Below are 23,386 nucleotides of genomic sequence, written 5' to 3'. Positions count from 1 at the left end.
ACTGTACAGCAAAGTGACCCAGTCACACATACATATTTACATTCTTTTTCTCACATTATCCTCCATCATAAGTGACTAGATACAGTTCCCAGTGCTATACAGCAGGATCTCCTTGCTTATTCATTCCAAAGGCAATAGTTTGCATCTATTAACCCCAAGTTCTCAGTCCACCCCACTCTCTTTCCCTCCCCCTTGGCAACCACAAGTCTGTTCTTCAAGTCCATGAGTTTCTTTTCTGTAGAAAGGTTCATTTGTGCCATAGATTAGATTCCAGGTATAAGTGATATCATATAGTATTTGACTTTCTCTTTCTGACTTCTTTCTCTTTCTGACTTACTTTCTCTCTTTGAAATATCTCCCATTGTGCCATCAAAACATTTTGCCAACCAAACCAACTCATTCAAATACAGCTATCTGCAAAGTACAGACTACCATACACATCTATATTCTCTGTAACATTTTTATGCCAAGACTAGACTGCAGCTCTGGTTATCAAAATAATAAATTAGCGACTCTAAATACAGGCTTCTGTTTGCCTCTGTCTACCTTTGAGGTAAACCCTTGGTGCTTAATAGGTGCCATTAGTGGTCTATTGAATTGATTCAAACTGAACTGAGAATCTCTTCACCTGCCATTTCCATCCAGTCTTCTCTTCTGGAAACATCCAAAACAAAATTAATCTCTTTTCTGCTTGAATATAATTCAAGTAAGGAAAGCAGCTATTTTCTGGTTTCCAGACTAAAGATTAGCAGCTTCTTCAACTTTTATTTTAATAATCCAGGGCCCAGACAAACCTTTCCACAATCCTGATCAATATTCTTTTGTGTGTTAAGGGCTTATATAAAGTATAGGAATTCATAAAGGGCAAAATGGACCCAGATTGAAAACATTAAATAACTGCAGACAACAGATCCAAATGAAAGGTCTTTGAAGACAAGGAATGTATTATAATTATGTCCTAAGCATTTGGCCCAGTGTCTGACACATACTAGGCTCCAGTGACTATGTTTAAATGATCTGACCAGGGCACAGTCTAACTGCTCTCCGTGTGAAATCATTATGGCAAAACTTTTTGCCCACTTCAAAGATAAGTATTCTTTTTCACACTAAGTGTTACTACCTATCAATATACTTTAATCAGCCTATTGAGTTTGAATTTTCTATCATTACTTCTTCTATTTCTCTTCAAACAGATAAACAGGAAAAAAAATACTTAAGATAAGAACTTTAAATAGGAGGAAACGAAAGATCCAAGACATACAGAAATACCAATATTTTACCCATGTAAACACAGAAACTTTGTTTATATACCATCGGCTGCCCTGAGAAGTAGGCAAAGAATGTTGGTTTAGAAAACCCAAGTTGCTAATAGGTAATATAACAGATGATTGAGAGCAGAGATGTGAGTTCAAATACCAGGCTGGCTCCTTTCTGTGTGTTGTTGGTTAAGCTATGTAATCTCTCTGAGCTTGTGTCCTTATTTTCAAAATAGCAATAATATTTATAATTAGCATTCATATGAAAGTTACTATGAGCTAGACACTATTTTATAACTAACTCATTTAATCTTCGTAGAGGCCTTTGAAGTATGTAATATTACTATCTTCATTTTACAGAAATAAGTTCAGAAAGACTAAATAATTTGCACAAGCCACAAAGCCAGCAAGTGGTAGAGCTGAGATTTAAACCCAGGCAATCATCTCCAGAGTTTCTGTTTAGAGCCATTACACCATATCACCTTCACAAGCATGAATTCCAGAATATTCTCTCCTATTCCAATAACTGCCCTTGGCAGCAGAAAATAAAAGAAAGTTGAGCTAGAAAAGAGAGTTGGGCTAGAAATCAGTCAGGAGGCCTGAATTCTACTCACAGCTCCTCCCTGACTCTGTGGCCCTGAGCAAAATGTTCAAAAGTCATGAATCTGAGGCTTGCTGATGCCTAAAGAGTAATGCAATGAATGACACAGACTAAGGTGTACTCTTTTCATAGAGAAACACTTTGCTTGCATATATAATACATAAATTACATGAGCACACAAGAAGCTCTCAATTCAACTGCATCTATCATCATTTACTTTTCCTTCTCCCTTTCTGCCCTCATACTTGCACCGTTTTCAACCTTAGGAAAAGTTTAAAAAGCTACATCTCTCAGTTACCCTCACCAATGCAGATCCCAGAGAAAGTTATTAGCATGGAAGTAGCCTTGCAGAGATAAAGCCAGAGGAAGGCCAGGGATCAGTCCATTTCTGAGCCTGTTTAGTCTTCCAACTGCCACCTTGACTTTCTGGCCAGCTCCAAGCCAGCCATACCAACGGCTCTTTAGCCCCAAGGCTGTGAATGCACAGGGCTCTACAAGCAGTCACAACCTCCCAAATCCACCTAATCCCTTAATCTCCACCTTCTAGCACAGATGGAGCTCACATTGAACACTTGCTTCTCAGCCTTTACCCGGCAGCTTCCACAAAGACCTGAGCCCAGTCCAGCTACTCTGCTCCAACCTTCTCAAACCCTGAAGTTCCTGCTTTCAGAGGAAATGTTCTAGCATATAGCTGGAGTTTGCTAATATGTAAGAGATGAAATCCAAAGTACATTTGGTATTTGGACAAATGTCAAATATTTTCCCTTTGTACCAGATTTAAAATACAAATGGGGGAAGTTTAAAAAAAAAAAAAAAAGCGAAAAGCAAGCAAGCAGGCTGCTCTGATTCTGGTGCAGCTTTTTTCCTCCAATAGAGGATTCTAGAAGTGTGAGATTCCCACTGCATTCTAGAATGTTGACCTTGTTATGCTCTCCCTGTTGCCATTACTCCCCACAATAGCAGGAAAGAAAAGAGGACACTGGACTAAAAATCGGTCAGAAGGCTTGGATTCCACTCACAGCAACTCTGGAACTAGCTCAGTGACCATGGACACGTCACTTCCTTTGTCTTAGCCTCAGAAATCCCCATCTGTAAAATGCAGCAGTCTGCAGCAGTCTGCAGGTCATAAATGCATGCCTACAGTGCAATGCAATCAGTGAAATAGACTAAGAATTCATTCAACAGAGAAACACTTTGCTTACCTGTTTAAGACAAATAGTATTCTCCACTTTAATAAAGAAATATGCTCATTTCATTCAGGAAGCTTTACTTTTCAGGTGGTTTAAGATTTACCAAAAATAGTAGAGTTTTGATATAGTCCACACCCAGTTCCCCTTTTGCTAACATCATACAGTAGGATCATACATTCATCACAAATTATTTTTTCTTAAAATATGTGGCCTTCTCAGCCTATCTACGAATATGAATGCAGAGAACTATATCTCTGCTGAGGAAGAACAAAGGCAATTTTATCTTGATCATTCAGCCTAAATTACAGATATAGCAGGGAGTGGAGAAGACAATGTTAAGAGGCACAAATCCCAGGAAAGGGAGGAGGTGAAGGACAGATTGGGGGTATGAAAGCCACTCAGGAATGCAGATCCTGTACCTCTAGATCTCTGGGTTTTATCTTTGCTTTTGTTTTTCTTTTGGTTTTTAATTTTTTAAATTGTTATTTCTCCAATACATTTCTTTTCTACTGTATAGCATGGTGACCCAGTTACACATACATGTATGCATTCTTTTTTCTCACATTATCATGCTCTATTACAAGTGACCAGACATAGCTCCCAGTGCTATACAGCAGGATCCCATTGTTAATCCATTACACAGACAATAGTTTACATCTATTAACCCCCAATTCCCAGTCCATCCTACTCCCTCCCCCTCCTGCTTGGCAACCATAAATCTATTCTCCAAGCCCATGATTTTCTTTTCTGTGGAAGGGTTTACTTGTGCCATATATTAGGTTCTAGATATAAGTGATATCATATGGTACTTGTCTTTCTCTTTCTGACTTAATTCAAATAAACTAAAAATCCAGATTTGTATGTAAAACATCAATTTTTAAAATTTTAAAGGTTGGTTTATTTCTTTTCCCTTCTCAAATACTGTGCTGGCCAAATAAAAAGATATGCTAACTCGATTTGGCCTATGACTTTCAGTTTGGGATCTCTGGTTGTGTTAGTTTCTCTTGGCCCAAGTCAAGTATCAGCAGGACTGGTTCCTTCTGGAGGTTCTGATGGTCTATTTCCTTTCCTCTTTCAGCTTCCAGTGGCCACCTGGTTCCCTTGGCTTGTGGACCCTCATTTCATCTCCAAAGCACTTCACTCTAATTCTGCCTCTGGCATCACAGGGCCTTCTCTGCTGACTCTGACTGCTCCTGAATCCCTCTTATAAGAAGTGTTATGATTACTTCAGGCCCACACACACTATCCAGGATAATCTCCCCATTTCAAGATCCTTAACTTAAGCATTTGCCATCTAAGGTAACAGTCACAGGTCCCAAAAGATTAAGATGTGAACATATGCGGGGGGGGGGGGGGGGAATGTCAATATCCAGTTTATAGACTCTGTTTATAGGCTCTGTTTCCGACTTTTGTATTTAAGGATTCTCGCTCAGATCACTTTCTTATAACACCATCTTCTTTCTTACAATTCCATTTTCTTGGCCTTTCTATAAGAGAAGCTATTTTTAGCAAGATAATTGGGGGGCAAATGTTATATGCCTAGGAGTGTGCCAAGGACAGAGGAGAGAAGTAAATATTCAAGAGAAATGTTCTTTCTATTCAAAAGGTTTTTTATATACTTGGGAAAGGATAAGAATTTACGGACAGTGCAATACTCTGAAGATTTTCATTAGATCTAGGGGAAAGCATTGGGGACATACAGAGTTTTTTGCAGGAGAATATTACATAAGTATGTATCATCATCATCCATTTACTGACACTTGACAGATCATCTATTAGTCCCCATTTACACATATGAACTTCAAAAATCCATACTACAGAGGATACAGACTGTGAAAACACAGGCCCAAGATGAAGGGTATGAGAAAGGTCAACATCTCTGAGATGAAACTATTTGAAGGAACATGACCAGAACCACCTTATTCCCCTGAACCAAAATTTATACCCATTACTATAGCCATAAACTGTTATGTAGGAAGGGAATCTTTTCTCTGGAACCCTGAAGTGGACATCTTTTGGAGTACCTGCCCCATACATAAGTCAATGACCCTACTCCCTTTTTCTGGGAAATACATCTCCCCTAACTCATCAAAATGCCTTCTTGGCCTATCTTCACAATCACTGACTTCATGTAATTGAGCCAGTAGGCATCTGATGCATACAGATCCATCCCTAGACATTTGGAATTAAAACCAAGAGTTGAATTAGTTGAGGTCTCTTACGAAGAAACTTGTTAGGATGAAAAATTACTATGTTTCTTCATCATAGACTAGGGGTGTGGTGAGAACCACTCTACACAAAGACAGAGCAAGCATGAAGCAATCACACACAGGGAGACTGAAGCCATGTTCAGAGAAGCCTCATGGCTTTTACGTTTCTGCTTCCAGCCACTTCTTAGATTTGGCTGCATTATTGCCTTGAGTTCCAAAAGACAACTCTGTTTCTTTAAATACATTTCCTGTCTTTCCTTAGGTGAGACCAAGTTGGCTTCTGTCATTTGAAACTAAAAAAGCATCACGGTCTCCTGAGATCTCTCAAAGAGCGTCCCCTGTAGGCTCCCCTCACCGCTGTCTCTATTGAAAATGTTTCCTACTATTATTGCATTTGGATCCCTGTCCTTTAGGAACTATTTCAGAAGAATTTGGCACCTGGCATCTATAAGATTTGAGAACAGAGGACACCTTAGGCAACACAATTCACACATCACTTTTACAAAAGCGAAATGTTTGGCCTAATTTCTCAAAATAAAGTCATTTTTATGGGTGGTGAAATTTCTCATGACCCAGTTGCTGGATGGTTTCATGTAAACCTTGAAAGTTTACAGGAATTTGATCCTCATCCCAGGCACTGCCCAAATTTTAAGGAATAAAGTGAGATTTGATAGATACCTGTTTAGTGTTTTCACTTATTAAACAAGTATCATAAATATGTGAAGACAGGTTACTCGGTGTTTTGCCATTTATAGAATATTTTCACTCACTGTGCCTCATTTGAGACTCGCAACAGTTCAAAAGATCCTGTCTCTCCATTTTAAAGATTTCAAAGCAGCTGAATGATTTTTTTCCTTTTTTTGGCTGCACTCCAGGCATGTGGAAGTTCCTGAGCTAGGGATCAAATCCACGTCACAGCAGTGACCCAGGCCCCTCCAGTGACAAGGCTGGATCCTTAACCTGCTGTGCCACAAGGGAACTCCTTGATTGATCTGACCAAAGGAAATGGCACTGGACTCTGAGCCCCAGATGGATAAGTATAAAATCTAACTAATCTAATATACTAATTACCCTGCACATTAAATGATATTTTAGTGTTTCAGGACTAAAAGTTTTACATAGCATTTTACACAACTCCAATCCACTGATATTGGTTCCCTGAAATACTAAGTTGAGAAGGATTCTGAGAGTGCATCTGGACTCTGCAGAGGTGCTGTGATTGAATAGCACTGCCCCTGACAAGTACGGGAGAGAAGAATGGCAGCACAGTGCTCAGTATTTTTATCCCTAGAGCAGATGCTCTATAAATATTCATTGCGTTAAGCCAAACAGGCAGACCCAGGACTGAAAACCAAGTCATCTAACTGTGTTTGGTGGTGTTCTTTCCATGACACTAGAGAGTATCTTCCCTCCTACCCTTAAAATTCTAAACCCAGGGGTAAGAAAACTACAGCCCAAAGACCAAACTTGGCCTGCTTCGTGTTTTTGGAAATGAAGTTTTATTGGAACACAATCACTCTCACTTGTTTAAGTATTGCCTGCACATACTTCTCTGAAACATTGACAGAGTTCAGTAGTCATAACAGAGACCAGGTTGCCACAAAAACGAAAATATTTACCATCTGTCCCTTCACAGAAAAAGTCTGAGCCAAATCAAAGAAGTTCAGAGTAGCTCCAAACAGAGTAATGTAATCCTATCTTTTTTCCTCCATAGAAGAAAAGTGCCCAGCGTTGCACTGTGGTGACCATTAACACTCTAAGATAAGCAGGCAAGTGTGTACTTCTTATTCACATATTAATGGGTGGGCCTTCAGAAAAGAAGCATCTCTAGTAGTGGTGCAGCGGAAATGAATCTGACTAGGAACAATGAGGTTGCAGGTTCAACTCCTAGCCTCACTCAGTGGGTTAAGGGTCTGGTGTTGCCATGAGCTGTGGTGTAGGTTGCAGACGTGGCTCGGATCCTGCATTACAATGGCCATGGTGTAGGCTGGCGGCTACAGGTCTGATTCAGCCCCTAGCCTGGGAACTTCCGTGTGCCATGGGTACAGCCCTAAAAAAGACAAAAAAAAAAAAAAAGGAAAAGAAGAATCTCTAATATGAATTAAGGACTTAATTGTGTGTGTGCCTGAAGTGATCTATCTATTCATTGAAGAGTAAAAGAAAAATACAACATAAAATGGTAATAATCAAATGAAAACCTATTGTAAGCCCCTATTCACCCAGGATTCAACCAACCAGAGTCATCACATTTTTTTTTCCTCTTGGGGGAGAAATACTAAATGAGATTGGGTCATGAAATTGATGGGAGAAACAGTTTTAAGCATACCCATTCATAAATAAAAGTAACTGATAATCATAATTACAACAGTAAAGACTTATGGGTTATGTAAAGAAGACTTGGTAATATTTGTGAGACTTAGAGGGTAATATGAAGCTAACCAGTGCTAATGAATCACAGGTGCCCAAGTTCTGAGCACACAGGAGAATAGTACATTGGTTTTATCTTTTAACTTTTGTTTTTATGCAGTATTATAGGAGTTAAGCCAAGGAACAGAAAGAGAGAAAACATACTGATGGTAGATTATCAAAGTACGTAATGCAACAACACTCGCCTTGGTGATCATTAAATATTTGTGAGCAATAAGGAAATTTATACACAGCCATCACGGCAGTGGGAGAAAATAATAATAAAACATCAAACATTTAAACATGCCACCAGTACCAGATATTATGGGAAAACATTGTGATAGAGACTATGCTGAGTTGACTGAAAATATAGTGGCTAATAATTCCTCACATCCAAGCTCATACATACCACTCCTCAGAATAAGTGGATCTATTCTCTTCCCCCTTGAATCTAGGCAGGCCCTATGACTAGCTCTTGAGGCAGAAAATAGATAGAGTCCAGGACAGACATTTGCAACTAGCCTCTTGTTACACTTCCTGAGGCAGGAGATAGGTGGGCTCCAGGATACATATTTACAACCAGCCACCTATCTATAATTCAAGATAGAAATAACAACTGGCACAAGACAAATAATTGGCACTCGTCCTCTGTGAATGTGTTAAACAATGATAATGACAGGATCAAGAGGGGGGCTAAGCCCTGCTTGGGCAAAACCAAGAGGTCACATACTTCCCATCCTCAGGGTCAATGAGACCCCACCTACACCTCTGGGTCAGAAAGGGAGGGGATGCCGGACCATAACAAGTCTAGATAACCTCCCCACAGTGCTTTGGAATCCATCTTGGCCAAAAGATGCGCACACAGACTGGGGAGGGCCCTGGGTCTGATCAGGTGTGAAAAATAAAGCAAGATAATTGGCCAAAGGAAAACAAAGACCTGGAAGACCGGTCCTATATAAGTGATCTAAATCATCTCTCTGGCATGCTTCTCATTCACGGGGGACGCCTGCACCTGCACTCCTCCTTTAGGTGTGTATTACTGTTTGCTTCTGCTTTACATAAACAGACTACTTCTGTGTGTGCTCTCCCACATGTTGTATTGCATTTCTAACAATAAAGTTTGTACCTGTTTTTACAGTTTTTGTCTCCGTGAAACATTCTTGCTTTCGTGGCGGGGACAGGTGGGGCAAGAATCAGGGCAATTCTGCTTCTAGCCTCTAGCTAGCCTAGTGGCTAGGATTCCTGGTTTTCATCCAGGCTGCCCAGGTTCAACTCCTGAGCAGAGAATTAAGATCTCACTTCAAGCCATCACACACTGCTGTCTCTCTGAAATCACTCTGACCAACCAAATGCAGCAAAAGTGGCATTCTGAGATTTTCCAACCAGGTCTTAAAAGAACCATCTCTCTCTTGGAATCTAGGCACTGTGCTGTGAAGAAGCTCAGGCCAAAGTCCAGAGTGAGAGCGGCCATATGGAGGGAGGCCCTGCCAAAGAAGTCATCTTGGACATTCCTGCTCCTAACAGCTCCCCACCAAACTCAGCTGCCTACACAATTAGAAGCAGGAGAATCATCCAGCTGAGCCCAGTAAAGTCACAATAATAAAAAGTTGTTTTAAGCTACTATATTTTGGGTGGTTTGTAACACAGAAGCAGATGCTAAAGCAGAGACAGATTTTGTGGTGAAGATCATTTAGACTGATGGTCAGAGAAGGTTTATGAGGTGGTGTTGTAGCTGAGTGAAAAGAAGGAACCAGATGTGAGACTCTCCTGTGGCAGAGTCTTCCAGGAAGAAATAACAAGTATAAAGCCCTGGGGCAGGAATAAGCTTGGTGCACTTGAGAAAAAACTAGAAGCCTGACATGTCTGCAATGTGATGAGAAAAGGTGAGTCAGAGAGGGAAGTAGGGGCTAGATCCTGGAAGGACTCGTAAACCATAGTAAGGAGTTGAGATTTACTTTTAAGCCAATGAAAAACCATGGAGATTTTTAAGCAAAAAATGATACAAACTGATTTATATTTTAAAAATATCATTCTGGCTGCTGTGTATAACTATGGCTTTGCCTTTCCTAGAAATTTTATAAAATGCAGTCATAGAAAATATAGTCTTTTGTGTCTGGCTTCCTTCACTTAGCATGTTTTTTAGATTTATGCGTATTGTTGTGTGAATTTCTTCCTTTTATGCCTAGATTGTGTTCTATTTTACGTGTATGTCATATTTTGTTTATCCATTCGCCAGCTGATGGGCATCTGGAGCATTTCCCATTTGGGGCTAATATGGATAATTCTACTACGAATACCTACATACAAGTTATTATGTGAATACATATTTTCATTTCTCCTAAGTATCTGCTTATGGAAGGGTATGTTTCACTTTTTAAGAAACTGTCAAACTGTTTTCCAAAGTAACTGTACTATTTTACTTTTTTGGCAGCAGAGAATGAGAGCTCCAATTTCTCCACATTTTCATCAACACTTAGTGTTATCAGTCTTTTTCATTTTGGCCATTCCAAGTAGGTGTGCTGTGGTATTTCATTGTGGCTATAATTGCATTTTCCTATTAACTAATAGCATAGTGTCCATTTGCCTTTTTTTTTTTTTTTTTTTTTTTGGCTGGTGCCTGCAGCATGCAGAAGTTCCTGGGTTAGGAATCAAAGCCACACCACAACAGCAGCCCAAGCCACAGTGGCAACAACAGACAACATCAGATCTTTAACCCACTGAGCCACCAGGGAACTCTGAGCCTATTTGCTTCTTTGGAGAAAAAGCTACTCAAATCTTTAGCCTACTTTTTTATTATTAAGTTGTAAAACCTCTTTATATATTCTGGATACATGTTCTTTATCAAATATATGCTTTGAAAATATTCCCTCCCAGTCTAAGGCTTGCATTTTTTTCTTTTCTTTTTTTCTTTTTTGAAGAGTACATACTTTATTTATTTTTCTTTTGGTTGCTCCCACAGCATGCAGAAGTTCCTGGGCCAGGGATCGAACCCATGCCTCAGCAGCAACCTGAGACACAGCAGTGACAACTGTGGGATCCTTAACCCACGAGCCACTGGGGATTGCAGCCTTTTTTATTTTCTTAATGGAATCTTTCATAAAGCAAACATTTCTAATTTTGGTGAAATCCAATTTTCTGATTTTTTTTTTTTTGCTAGCTTTTTTTGTGCCCCATGTAAGAAATTTTTGCCTAATATAAAAATCAGGAAAATTTTCCTCTGTATTTTTTTCTAGAAATTTTATAGTTACAGCTATTACACTTGGGTCCATTATGCATTTCTTCAGCAGAAATTAATGTGCTGCCAGATCACATTTGAGAGGCACCTCTGTTTGTTTTAAGGAGCTTAAATTTGTTTAAGTTAAATTGTACTTTATAACTCTAATAAATAATAGGTAATCTATGGAAATGAAGGGATCTATTTTTCAATCATTGTGCGTTGGCCAAAACTGTGTTGTTCCTGGTCATGGTCTCATTTACTCTATGAAATTCATCTTGAAACTTCCTCGCCCTAAATCTTCTTGATGTTGGGGGTGAGGACAGGGGGTAGGGAATGTTCTTCCTACTCCTTATATTTCCTTTCATGTAATGGGAGTCCTACTACCTTTAGCTCTCTGAACTCCTTCTGCCTCATCGCCTATCCCCCAGGGAAGAAAAGAATGGTATCTATCTGTATATCTGTAACCCTGTCCCTCGTGTCCTCCTGTACTTAGGAGTATTCTCTGCTTGTATGAAGAGAATATGTGTTCCCTCTTGCTCTCAGCCATGCAGTAAACACACTGTAAAGGCCCCACCGCTGAGAACAGAGCTGTAGGGAGTGGGGACATAGGGGGAGTGGGGGGCCAGCACTGCCTGTGACTGGGTGGTAAATCTCTCTACCCAGGGGTTCATTATTTGGGAGCCCACTGGCCCACAAATACAAGCCACATCCTGCAATATAAGCTTTATTCATAACAAAGGTAATATTTTGCCTCTGTTTGCTTAATTTGCTCTCTGGTTTCTCATTTGCTTCAAAATCCAGATGTAGGAGGCTGTTATTTGCTCAAACGGCCTCAAATATTTCCCAAATGTCGATCCTGTAGGTTTCCTAACTCTATCCCTCTGACCTGGTAAATCCTTGTTTCTCTCCTCCTGTGGCCAACAGATTGAGGATTCATATTTATAGACAGCCAGCATTTTTATCTTTAAAGTATTATTAAAATTTTTAAAACAAATGCACAAAAAAGGAAGTCCATTAACATTAGCTATTCTTCCACCCTCTAGAACAGTGCACTCCAATATGGTAGACACGTGCACTACATGGCTATTTAAATTTAATTAATTATAATTAAATTAAAAACCCAGTTTCATAGTCATACTAGCCATACTCCAAGTGTTCCACAGTTAATATGTGCCTAGAGGCTCCTGCATCAGGCAACAAAGCGGGAGAACATTTCCATCATCATAGGAAATGCTATTAAATAGACTGCTCTAGAGAAAAGCTGGGATTTAACGTGGCCTTCTATATTAACTATATACATTTATAAGTATATAAATGTGCGTAGACATATTACATCCTTCTACAGTATCATTTTTGGTTGCTCTGCAAAGTATTTTTCTTTTTCTTTTTCTTTTTCTTTTTTTTTTTTTTTTTTTTTTTGTCTTTTTGCTATTTCTTGAGCCGATCCCACGGCATAAGGAGGCTCCCAGGCTAGGGGTCTAATCAGAGCTGTAGCCACTGGCCTACACCAGAGCCACAGAAATGCGGGATCTGAGCTGCCTCTGCAACCTACACCACAGCTTATGGCAAGGCCAGATCCTTAACCCACTGAACAAGGCCAGGGATCGAACCTGCAACCTCATGGTTCCTATTCGGATTCATTAACCACTGAGTCACGACGGGAACTCCTGCAAAGTATTTTTCTGTATTGATTTCTTTACTATAATTTCTGTAACTAGGTGCTGGATATGGACTCATTTCCAGACTTTTTTCATTTCAGCCAATAATATACTGAATATTCTTGAATACCTTCTAATGGTCTTAATTCTTTGGATGATGTACAGAGTCAAAGGGCACACACATTTTTCATACTGCTGAACAGATATTGACAGTTAGAAAGAGAACCCTGGCTTGGAACATGCCCAACCCTTCTACCTGTCTGAAAGAAGTAGAGAATAATTCAGAATGACTTTATTCTCTACAGAAAACTGTTGGAAAAAAACGAAAAGGCCAAACTGTGAGCTGTTAATTAATATGCTAAGTATTCCTAGGAGTTTGTTGACTACAATCACAGGAACATGCCTCGGAAGCTGCTGCTCCTCTTTATCCACACCCCTGGAATATTTCTAGTGTTCCTTTGAACACCTTGAGAAGCAAGTTGCTATCCTTGTACAGATGCATGGAACATTTATCACTAGTGATTGGACAGTAAACCTAAGGCCAGCCTCAGTGTGTTTTGCCATTGGTGTGTCCTTATTCTCTGTTAGCCTCTCTTGTCACATTTTATGTGATACTGTTAACTACTGGTTTCAGTAGGGTAGCTAAGGGGGTCTCCCAACATGCAAGGCACTGAAGGCACTATTCCAGCTGTGGCAGAAGAGTGTAAACACTCTAGAGACAGATGCTGGGGTTTGGATATTTGGTTTGCCACTTGTTAGCAGTGTGACTTTTGCCATATTAAAGGCTGTTCTTGTTTCAGTGTCTTCATCCATAAAATGTGATAATAATAGAATGTTACTATATGTATGGCACATATTAAGCATTATCAATAAACAGATACCCCCATCAGCGTAAAATGTAGTGTTACTATCTTCATACATAGTGCTTTTTGGTGGCATGAGAGAGCAACAAGTTCAGTCTACCATTTCATTAGCTAACATTGAACTTGAATGGACTCAAACACCTAGATCAGCATCTCTCACAGTGTGCCACATGCATAGCACATTTTCTCTATAGGGAGAATGAGTTACGACTAAATCAATTTGGAAAATGATGCTCCTCTTCTGGAGTCAGAATGCACATTAGCAAGTCCAGGGTTCTGAGCAGTCCTACGGTAAAGGAACCCATTGACTTTAGCCAAGCATTTCCCAAAGTTATATGACAAAGACTTTTTTTTTTTCATTGAATAGCCCCTCCTAGAGAACAGGCTTTGGACAATGCCACCCTCCCATTAACACAGTGTCTTTAAAGATATCAGTTTGTGAAATGAGCCATTAGCTGTACCTTTCCTCGGAAACATCTGGTTAACTTCCTTCCCTCACCCCCATATTGTATTATTGGTTTATTTCAACTTTTGGCAGAATTTTACATTCTTTTTAATAAGTTCTATCTTATCTTGTTAGCTTTCATCTTTCATTCTAGCTTACCAAAATTTGGGGAGAATCTTATGACTAAGTATGTTTTTTGGGTTCACCTCCCAGAAAATTTATCAGCTTAATTTATTTTGTCTTCCTCTAAGCATTTGGCAAAAATATCAAGGAGAGTAGGCTCAAGGAGAGTGCAAGTCTGCCCTGGATGGTTTTCTAATTGTCTGTGTCAGTGATCTCTAACAACCCTAAAAATAATTCTCACTAATGTGTTGGTGGTAACAAATATTAAAAGAAAGTAGTCTTCCAAATATTTGATAGTAGACTGGCATTAGCTTTGATGGAATGAAAAATTGGTTTTATTACAAGTACCTACTGATCAATTGGTAGCTGCATGGGACATGCTTTAAGAAAGATCTGGGGCCACCTCTGTGATCCATATATCTGCTATATGGATCACATATATCTGCCATATATCTGCCATATATCTGCCATATATCTGCCATATATCTGCTATATGCTGAAGGGAGGAGCTGTAGTATATACGAAACAAATTTGGCCTTATCTTAAAGTGGAGACTGATTCTCTTCCTTCCACCTGATCCAATGGCAAGCTTTGCAGACATTTCGGGTCAAGATAATTTTGGAACCTCTTAGGCTTGCTGCTACCTAATCTATTCATCCTGAGCACTGGCCCACAGAGAGTTTCATTGATTAGCTACAATAGAACTTCTTCAGCAAAGCACAATTTATATTAACAAAGCAAAAGCAATAGTTTAATAAAACTGCCCTAAAACCAAAGCAATATAATGAAAGTCATCAGAACCTGGAATCAAAACAAATTATAAAAGCAGGAAATCAAGGTATTTTCTTTTTTTCCCCCTTTTGCAAAGGGCAGTGGGATTCTATGAAAATAGAGTTCATTGTTCTTCACATTCAAGTCTATTAAAGTTACAATTATGGCAAGGTTGCTCTGAGTAATATTATCATATTTTAAGCAGTATATTAAAAGTGTGCTTTTAAAAGATTATTGAGAAAATAAAGTGCCTTTGGAGCACATGAGGAATGGTGGAAAGAATAAGGGGAGATAAGACAAGTGTCCTAAAACCTTTGAATAATGAAATGTGCCTCATTACAACTTCCATTGGCATTCAGTAATGATCACCAAATCCTTATGTCAAACTGAGAACTTGGTGCTGTGCCCCAGACCCAAATTTCCAACAAACTACTAAAACTTATCTTTGCAGGATTACAGGAACATCTGAGAATTCACATGTCTAAAACTAGACTCATTATATATCTCTTCAAACCAGCTTCTTCTCCTTTGTTACCTACATTGGAAAATGGCACCCACAGCTCCTGGTCACCAAAACAGGTGTGCCGTGTCATCTTGGACTCTCTCTTCCTCATCCCTACAACCAGTGACTAATAAAATGCAGTTCCCACACATACCACTAATAACATTAATAATAATACCTTACACTTTTTAAGTGCTTCTATGTGCTAATCCTCATCCCAAGGGCTTTACATACATTAAATAAATGAAAGGCCTTAAATATTATTCAAATCCTGCCCTTCCACTCTATGCCTACTGCTAGCTTCCTAATTCAGGGCTTGTCATTCCTCCCCTGGATCACACTGTCTCCTAAATTTGTATCTTTCATGCTGGCACCTCAGCCCTCTGGTTTCTCCTCTACACTGGGACAAAGGACCTTTCTAGTATCAAAACTGAATCTTGTCACTTCTCTGCTCAAAATTCTTGCACAGGTTTCTGTGGGTTCTAGGATACAATTCAAATTCTCTAGTATGATGATAGACAAGCACTCTGCAGCTCTTCCTTTTACTCTCCACTTTACACTTTCTTTATAAATCACTTTGAAGTCCTGAAACACAGTGCATTGCTTCGCTCCTGACCCCACTGCAGTATATGCAAACTGGAAGGCCTTTCCCTACTCCATGCTGGTTCTTGAACTCCTTTTTCCCTCCAAACTCTAGTTCATACTTCACTATGTCTTTGAAACCTTCCTCCAACTCCAAAGTACTTGTTTTGTTTCTGTATCTATTTTCTTTTTTTAAAAATTTTTTAGAGTTTTATGGACATTTAGCTGATCTACAATGCTGTGATCATTTCTGTTGTATGACAACATGATTTGGTTATACATATACCCACATCCATTCTTTTTCAGATTTTCTTTACAAATTTTCTTTCCCTGAATAGACAGTGAGTGCCTTTAAAAAAAGTTTAAAATTGTATATATTTATATAAATATACATATTTATATATTTTGATATCTTCAGGTCCTGGCTGCAAAGCATCCATTCAGAAATAAATGTTATATTCCATGAAGAGCAGGAAAATATAACCTCCCTTCTATTTCCAATATTCTATAATATAATACAATATAATATAATATAGGTCTTTCAAGACCTAACCTTATACATGGAACGCTTGATATTGCACTGACATGAATCCCAGTCATCCCTTCAGAAGTTCATCAATGGCTCTCTGATAAGGTGTTGATGTGTGCAGACGGTATAGTCCAAAAAGTGCCACAACAATATCTCCCATCCTTCATGGTCTTCTTGCAATAGGATGTTGACTCTGCCCATTGAGAGGTGAGAGGTAAGATGTTCCTTCCCCTTGAATCTGGATGCACTTGTGATTCTGAAAGAAGGGCCACATTAAAAGCAAGACCATAAGGAGTTCCCATTGTGGCTCAGGGGTTAGCGAACTTGACTAGCATCCATGAAGACGCGGGTTCGATCCCTGGCCTCTCTCAGTGGGTTAAGGATCTGGCATTGCCATGAGCTGTGGTGTAGGTCGCAGATACAGCTCAGATCCCACGTTGCTGTGACTGTGGTATAGGCTGGTGGCTTCAGCTCCAATTTGACCCCTAGCCTGGGAACCTCCATATGCCAAGGGTTCGGCCCTTAAAAGACAGACCAAAAAAAAAAGCAAGACCATAAAAGGTGGTATAATTTCTGCTTTGGACTTTTGGGGATGCTCATTCATGGAATGCAGCCAGCATACTGTATGGAAACCCAACATCCCTATAGAGCCATCATGTATAAATGTTCCTGTCAACATCTACAGCTGAAGTCCCAGCCACCCCAGATTTCTTAAAGACACTGCAGATGATATCAGCTTCAAGATACCCTAAGCCTTGGAGTCTTTCCTGTGAGCATTCAGACATCATGGGACAGAACCAGCTTATCCCTACTGTGCCCTTTACAAATTCCTGGTCCATAGAATCTTGAGTATAATATAATGGTTGCTCTTTTATGCCAGTAAATATGGGGTGGTTTACTACGCAGCAAAAGAAAAATGATACAATATGCAATAAGACAGGGCAACCTTTCTTGTACCACTCTAAGAGAAACTCTAGTATCTTGGAAGGCATTGCTAAGTTTTCTGAGAAAAAAGTAAAGGTTGAGGAGAGAGTAGTAGTTCTATGGTCACTCATACTATATCTCCTCCTTAAAATTTTTCATTGCATAAAAATAAAGGAATGGTTTTAAGAACTCCCAAAGCAACAACTCAAAGCATCTACCACTGTCAACACGGCATACCCCAAATACATTTAACAATAGCCTTCTTTTGTCATCACACACAAAATATCCCACACCCCAAAAAAACTACAGTTTGTAAAATAGCCTGAAACACTGGGTTATATTAACTTAAACTCACCAAATCAAGCAATCCCAAACACTGGCCAACTGTAAAAGAATTTTATTTTGTTTCTAAAACCTTGTAGTTGGCCTTAAATGAGAAGCATAAAGCAGTAAGACTGTGGTTGGATGACTCAGCTAGTATACTGTGCCCCCCCCAGAGGTTCCTATAGGAAAACAGCCCTGTGAGGTAATGAGGTGGTAGGGGGGAAGGCATATGCTAAGACCTCATGCATGTATAATTTGCATAGAATGTGCAGGCCTCGGCTTCTGCTGTACTAACAGGAACACAGCTTTTCCAGGCAAAGAATGACAGGTCTGAATGCATTCAAGGAAAGGAAGGATGGGAAAAAAAGACAACCCCTGCTTGAAGGAGACTGTATTTCTAAGCAGTAAAAACCCTTGTTTTTCTGCATGGCTTCTTTTTATTTCAAAATAAAAAGGATTCACAAGCCAGAGTGGGAAAAGTGATGCTCAGATGGCCCAGAACAGTTAATCTTGGTTGTTCATACAGTGATAGGCACCTTGGAGTCAGTGAGCCTGTCTCATGCCTGGCGCCTGAGGCTTAGGTGGCATTTTCAGTTCTCAGGTTTCCCATCCACTTATGTTACTATGTTCTGCATCACAACACCAGAGCCTTGCTCTTTCAGTGTGATTTGATGCTGATGAGAGGCAGGGTGGTACACAAGGTTATCCATCACCTCCAGCCAAATGGCTGGCTCTGAGCCGGGTTACCTGGGCTGTGGGTATGCGCCACTGCCACCTACTGGCTCTCTTCCCAAAGTACACTCTCCTTCCTCAACTTTGAGCAGTCACAACTGCTGAGATTTTAGGAAGATGAAATTCTCCAGATCAAGAGATACAAAATACCATATATTTATTTCCAAGACATCCACTGATTAGCAACTTGAAATTACCTTTCATTTGAAAACTGAGAAGAGGTAAATCATATAGCAGAAAGTTCCTGGGCTCTATCCAAAAAGATTGAACTTGCAATTTAAAGATGTATAAGTATGGGCCATAAGTACCACAAACTGAGTGGCTTAAAGCAAGAGAAATGTACTGTCGCATAGTCCTGGAGGCCAGAAGTCTAAAAGCAATCATGGTTGGTTCCTCCTGGGTAACTCTGAGGGAGAACCTGCTCCATGCCTCTCTCCTCGACCACAATGGTTTCTGACAATCTGCGATGTACCTCAACTTGTGGGCACATCACTCCAATCCCCGCCTCCATCACTAGTCTGTTCTCCTTGTGTGTCTGTGTCTCTATTTTCCCTTATTATGACAATACCAGTCAGATCAGGGTCCATTCTAATCCAGTTTGACTTCATTTTAACAAAACGCATCTGCAAAGACCCTATTTCCAAACAAGGTTGCATTTGGAGCTTTTGGGTGAACATGAATTTGGAAGAGACATTACTCAACCCAGTATAATGAGAGTCCATAGATACAGGGAAGAGTGAGAAATTGGGTCCTTTTTGCATAAATTGCATTATCACTGTAACCATAGTAGTTTTATATTTTTCTCTTTTATTTAAAGAGAACTTACTACTAAAAAATAGAAATTGAAAATTATTAGTCTAGGACAATCTTCTCATTTAAGAGATGAGGACAACGAAACCCAGAGATAGAATATAGATGGTCCGGAGTTCCCATCGTGGCGCAGTGGTTAACGAATCCGACTAGGAACCATGAGGTTGCGGGTTCGGTCTCTGCCCTTGCTTAGTGGGTTAATGATCCGGCGTTGCCGTGAGCTGTGGTGTAGGTTGCAGACGCGGCTCAGATCCCGCGTTGCTGTGGCTCTGGCGTAGGCCGGTGGCTACAGCTCCGATTCAACCCCTAGCCTGGGAACCTCCATATGCCGCGGGAGCGGCCCAAGAAATAGCAACAACAACAACAAAAACAAAAGACAAAAGACAAAAAAAAAAAAAAAAAAAAGAATATAGATGGTCCAAATTAGGGCCAGAGTCAAGAACAGGGCTCAATGCAGATCACTTCTCCTTTTGTTATATTGGCAACACCACCCAAGAGAGCAGATCCATTGCTACTGCCCCTGTTGTGATTGTTGAGGTTATTTAACAGCAGTGCACCCTGCTGGGTACTGTGGTAGGCAGAAAAATGCCTCTCCCAAAGATGTCCACATTTCAAAACATTTCATTCATTTATTCATAATTTAAAACCTATTTATTGATACACAAATATCTGAGATTTTTATTCATTTTTTCATTCATGAGTCTTTTCAATAGCTGTTTATTAAGACACTACTATTTCTAGAAACTATGGATTCAAAAGTGAGCAAGACTGTTGAAGTCCCTGCCCTCTCTAGAGCTTACATCCTAGAGGGAAAGACAGACAGCATACATGTTATCAAATGACTATGTAAGAGTTTCAGATAGAACTACATTTTATAAAGTAGTGATGGGACAGAGTATAACCATGTAAAAAACAGAGGACACAAACAGCACAGTAGCCAGGGTCAGTGAAGGTCACTCAGGGGATGAAACATTTAAACTGAGATGTGGATGAAAAGAAAGCAGCCGTGTGAATATTTGAGGAGTGAGTATCCAAGCATAGAGAAAAGCAATGATGAAGACCCTGAAGTGGAAAAAGCTCTATATGCTTAAGGGACAAAAGAAGGCTAGCGTGGTTGGATTCGAGTAGCTAGGGGTAGGTGGTAGTGACTTTGGTGGAAAAGCATAGGCAGTGAGTTCAGCAGCAAAGAAGGGGGACTTTTGAGAAACGTGATATTGCATTTAGATTGTATTCTAATCACAAAGAGAAGCTAAGGGAGGGTTTTAAGCAAGAGTGAGATATAATCTAATTTACTGTGGGAGAAACAAAGATTTTTAGACTTATTCCCTGTTCAAGCGCAGGGGCACCCAGAGGGGTAGCCGTAGATCAACCTACATGGGAGGATTATGGGAATGCCTGCGGAAGTCATCTGGTGAGTCTTCATAGCTGGTTTAGGCAAAGGAAGTGAGAAAAAAGAGGGAAGACAGACAGCATCTCGAGAGCACAGGCAGCATAAGTAAAGGCACTATGGCAGAAACTGTGTGGGGCAGAGGAATTCTAGCAGGTCAGAATTAGTGGAGAAAGTTAAGACACAGCACGGTGAGGTCTGAGGTAGAGTAGAACAGGACAATTCATGGAAGGCCTCATATATGCTGGGATAAGAAACATGGACTTGATCTTTTGGATAAGATGTCAGAGGATTCTGAGCAGCATGGCCAAAGTATCCAACTTATGATTTAGACAGAGTAGCCTGAAGGGATAGTTGAAGTCAATTTGACAAGCAGAGATGCCAAAGGAAAGTTAGGAGGCTGATTACATAATCCTGACAGCAGCTGATCAGAACCTGAACACAACTGCGTTGGTAGTAATGTTAATACTAACAGCTTTAACAACTGAGGTACTTGCTTTGTTCCAGGCACGTTAAACAACTAATAAATATTAATTCATTTAATGCTCATAAAAATCCTGTAAGTTAAGACCTATTACTATCCCCACTTTACAGATGAGGAAACAGATAGAAGATAGTTAAATAGCTTTTCTAAAAGCAATAGAGCAATACAGTAGGAATAAGTAGTAAAGCTGGGAGTGGGTACAAAGGGAAGGAATTCCAGAAATGCTTAGGGGAAAAAGTATTTCATGGAATATTTAAGAGGAAAATTGGTAATGTTTTCTCAGTAGAAAAAGTTATGTAAAAAAACCCCACATCCAGTGGTGCCTTGGGTGTTTGACTATGCCACCGAATGAGATAGAAAAACACTGGGTAAACCAGGAGGCCTGTAGGGAAGTGGATGGATTCAGTTCGAGATGTTTGAAACACCTTGGAGTATTCAAATGGGTACAGGTGAGCAGGAATCTGAAAAGTAGTTTATTTTCTTCTTTCAGTTTCATTGAATTATAGCTGAAAAGATGTCCACACTTTAATCTCTAGAACCTGTAAATAAATTATGTTACATGTCAAAGGGGAATTAAGGCTGCAATGGGAATTAAGATAGCAAATCAGTTGACCTAAAGAGAGGAGATTATCCCAGAGTAGCCAAGTGAGTCAAATGTGATCACAAGGGTCCTTAAAAGTAAAAACGAAAGCCAGGGTGTCAGTCAGAGAAAGATGTGACCACAAAAGAAAGGCACAGAGAGATGAAACATCGTTGGCTTGCTGAAGTTGGAAGAAGAGGACCACTAGTCAAACAACGTGGGTGGCTTCTGGAAGCAGGAGAAATCAAGGGAACATTCCTCCCTAGAGCCTCCAGAAAGGTACACAACCCTGACAACACATTAGTTTTAGCCCAGTAAGACCCATGTTGGACCTCTGACCTTCAGAACAGTAAGATAATCAGTAAATTTGTGTTATCCGAGCCTCTAATTTTGTAGCTTTTTGTTACAGAAGCAATACAACTAATAAAGACAATCTGGAGAAGAATCTCTGCTCAATAACAAGAGGTCTCTGTTCAATAACAAGAGTTAGAAATGGCAGGGTGCTCAGTGAGATCATGAAGGACTCAACTTCTCTCTTATCAGAAGCCTCCTCACAGCTCTGCCAATAATACTTTATTATACGCCTTATTGGTCCAAACTGGGTTATACAGCTATGCTTAGTTGCAAGGGAAGATGAGAAATCTAATATCTAGCGGGAGTAATAGCATTGTCAGGACTAGATCAGCCAAGTCATGATTCACTGCTTGGGGCTGGAAATATTTTTGCAGCCTAGCAACAAGCTGGTAAGGATGCAGGGAAAATGGGTATTGGGGAGGTAAATAAATGGACTTCAACAATGCCTTCAGGCTACTCTGTCTAAATCATAAATTGGATCCTTTGGCAAAGACATAATCTAGTATCTGCTTGACTTTGAGAAGCTTAAAATTGACAGGGTGTTGGGAAAACTATTCACATCTATAAAATCTAAAAACCCAAAAAGGTGCTTATAATCAAATGTACCTAATCAGAGCATACAACACACAAAAGGAAGTGGCTGGAGTGTACTAACTGTGTATAAGAAATAATACTTTCAGGGAGTTCCTGTCATGGCGCAGTGGTTAACGAATCCGACTAGGAACCATGAGGTTGCGGGTTCGGTCCCTGCCCTTGCTCAGTGGGTTAAACGATCCGGCGTTGCCGTGAGCTGTGGTGTAGGTTGCAGACGCGGCTCGGATCCCGCGTTGCTGTGGCTCTGGTGTAGGCTGGTGGCTACAGCTCCAATTAGACCCCTAGTCTGGGAACCTCCATGTGCCATGGGAGTGTCCCCAGAAAAGGCAAAAAGAGAAAAAAAAAAAAAAGGAATTAATACTTTCAGGAGTTCCCTTTGTGACTCAGTGGTTAACAAACACAGCTAGGATCCATGAGGATGTGTATCTTTTTTGTTGTTGTTGTTGTTGTTGCTATTTCTTGGGCCGCTCCCGCGGCATATGGAGGTTCCCAGGCTAGGGGTTGAATCGGAGTTGTAGCCACCGGCCTACGCCAGAGCCACAGCAACGCGGGATCCGAGCCGCGTCTGCAACCTACACCACAGCTCACGGCAACGCCGGATCGTTTAACCCACTGAGCAAGGGCAGGGACCGAACCCGCAACCTCATGGTTCCTAGTCGGATTCGTTAACCACTGCGCCACGACGGGAACTCCAGGATGTGTATCTGATACCCGGCCTTGCCCAGTAGGTTAAGGATCCAGCGTTGCTGTGGAACTGTGGTGGAGGTCGAAGATGTGACTCAGATCCCTCATTGCTGTGGCTGTGGTGTAGGCTGTTGGGCTGTAGCTTCAATTCAGTCCCTAG

General features: G+C 40.3%; 1 protein-coding gene across 14 annotated transcripts in view; it reads right to left on the bottom strand.

Moving 5' to 3' along the window:
* LOC146405318 (uncharacterized) overlaps positions 1-23,386 on the bottom strand; it is an 887,521-nt gene that overhangs the window by 745,644 nt on the left and 118,491 nt on the right. Inside the window, exon 1 of one of the 14 annotated variants that reach the window (XR_014837130.1) lies at positions 3,060-3,337. The exons of the other annotated variants lie outside the window; for them this stretch is intronic. The gene's annotated coding sequence lies outside the window, so the exon portion shown is untranslated. Of the gene's footprint in view, positions 1-3,059; positions 3,338-23,386 lie in introns of those variants that run through there. 14 annotated transcript variants of the gene reach the window in all.

The sequence above is a fragment of the Sus scrofa genome, chromosome 2 (genome assembly GCF_054392235.1).
Source record: "Sus scrofa isolate SSC_HxYL_T2T_F1_AM1 chromosome 2, Sscrofa_HxYL_maternal_Yorkshire_Landrace_v2.0, whole genome shotgun sequence".
NCBI lineage: Eukaryota > Metazoa > Chordata > Mammalia > Artiodactyla > Suidae > Sus > Sus scrofa.
Note: the sequence above shows the minus strand (reverse complement) of the source record. Positions and strands in the feature narration are given on the sequence as shown.